The sequence below is a fragment of the Onychostoma macrolepis genome, chromosome 10 (assembly GCF_012432095.1).
Source record: "Onychostoma macrolepis isolate SWU-2019 chromosome 10, ASM1243209v1, whole genome shotgun sequence".
In the NCBI taxonomy this organism is placed as follows: Eukaryota; Metazoa; Chordata; class Actinopteri; order Cypriniformes; family Cyprinidae; genus Onychostoma; species Onychostoma macrolepis.
Window position 1 is genome coordinate 26,687,103 of NC_081164.1, and position 2,500 is coordinate 26,689,602.

Sequence of the window (2,500 nt, forward strand, 5' to 3'; positions counted from 1 at the left end):
TCCATTTTCTAATAATTGCTCCCACAGTTGATTTCTTCACACCAAGCTGCTTACCTATTGCAGATTCAGTCTTCCCAGCCTGGTGCAGGTCTACAATTTTGTTTCTGGTGTCCTTTGACAGCTCTTTGGTCTTGGCCATGGTGGAGTTTGGAGTTGGACTGTTTGAGGTTGTGGACAGGTGTCTTTTATACTGATAACGAGTTCAAACAGATGCCATTAATACAGGTAACGAGTGGAGGACAGAGGAGCCTCTTAAAGAAGAAGTTACAGGTCTGTGAGAGCCAGAAATCTTGCTTGTTTGTAGCTGACCAAATACTTTAAACAGGAATTTACCAATTAATTCTTTAAAAATCCTACAATGTGATTTTCTGGATTTTGTCTCTCATAGTTGAGGTATACCTATGATGAAAATTACAGGCCTCTCTCATCTTTTAAGTGGGAGAACTTGCACAATTGGTGGCTGACTAAATACTTTTTGCCCCACTGTGTGTATATCTATATATATATATACACACACATATATATACACACACACACACATATATACACACACACACATATATACACACACACACAATATATATATATATGTACACACACACACATATATATATAAACACACACACACATATATACATATATATACACACATATATATATATATATACACACACACACATATATACTGTATATATAAACACACACACACACATATATATATACACACACACACACACACACACACACACATATATATATAAACACACACACACACACATATATACACACACACACACACACAGTGCCCTCCAAAAGTATTGGAACAGTGAAGACAAAATTGCTCTGTTGGCTGTGGAGTCAAGACATTTACAAATATGATTAAAAGATGAATATGAGACAAAACTACTGAATATCACATTTTATTATTAGCCGTTTCAACACATAGATGTTTATCAGCTCAGACGTTCAGCACTTTTAGAGCTTCATCCCTCGATCTGATGTGAGCAGAAGTATTGGAACCGTTGCCTCGCAGGTCTTTCTAAGTGATCAGCTGTGTCCTGTTGCATTAATTCTTCAGATATTAAAAGCAGGGAACGTGTCGTATCAGTTATATCCATTACTTCTGCATTCTGAATCTTGCATTCGATGATGACACACACAAACCAGGATGAAGACGAGGGAGCTGACTTTGAGAGAATAGCAAGCAATTAGAGCTCTAGCAAAAACAAAGGGCATGAAGACATCAAGAGTTTGGAGACCACCAGCGACACCAGCGACCAACAACTACCTGATCAGCTGAGAAAACAACAGTAGTTGATGACAGACAAATCATAAAAGCTGTGAAAATGAACCTAAAAGACGTGTCTGTAAAATCACCAACAACCTCCAGAAAGCTGGGTGATGCTCTGACGATCTACTGTCCTCAGGAGACTCTGACACAGAATTACAGAAGCTACGCAGCAAGATACAAACCTCGGACCAGCTCCAGAAATAGAAAGGCAAGATTAGAGTTTGCAAAAAAGCACAAAGCTGAGCCAGAAGAGTTTTGGAACTGTGTTTATGGACCGATGAGACAAAGATGAACCTTTATCGAAGTGATGGGAAGCAAAAATGTGGAGAAAAAAAGGGAACTGCAATGATCCCAAGCACACGGCCTCGTCTGTGAAGCATGGTGGAGGTGGAACAGACCTCTCAACTTTACTGATCACTTAATGTATGATGACAGTAGCAGAATTAATTTGGAAGAGTACAAAACCATCTTGCCTACCAATATTCAAGAAAATGCCACCAGATTCATTGGGAAGTGCTTCATATTGCATCAGGACAATGACCCAAAACACCTGCCACTTCAGTCGAGGAGTTCATAAGAGCAGAGAAATGGAAAGTGTTAGATTGCCCGAGTCAATCTCCAGATTTAAATCCAATTGAACAGGAATTTCAGCAGCTGAAGAGGAGAGTAAAGGCAGAAACTCCCCAAAACAAGCGACAATTGGAACTGGCTGCATTAAAGGCTGGGAAAGTATTTCAAAGGATGAGAGCAAGAGTCTGGTGATGTCTACGGGCATGGGCGTAACCACCATACACACCATACACACACATATACAAACCTGAGTCGAAAAAAGTTGGGACACTGTACAAATTGTGAATAAAAACAGAATGCAATGATGTGGAAGTTTCAAATTTCAATATTTTATTCAGAATACAACATAGATGACATATCAAATGTTTAAACTGAGAAAATGTATCATTTTAAGGGAAATATTACATCTCACAAAAGTTGGGACAAGGCCATGTTTACCGCTGTGTGGCATCGCCTCTTCTTTTTATAACAGTCTGCAAACGTCTGGGGACTGAGGAGACGTTGCTCAAGTTTATAGGAATGTTGTCCCATTCTTGTCTAATACAGGCTTCTAGTTGCTCAACTGTTTTAGGTCTTCTTTGTCGCATCTTCCTCTTTATGATGCACCAAATGTTTTCTATGGGTGAAAGATCTGGACTG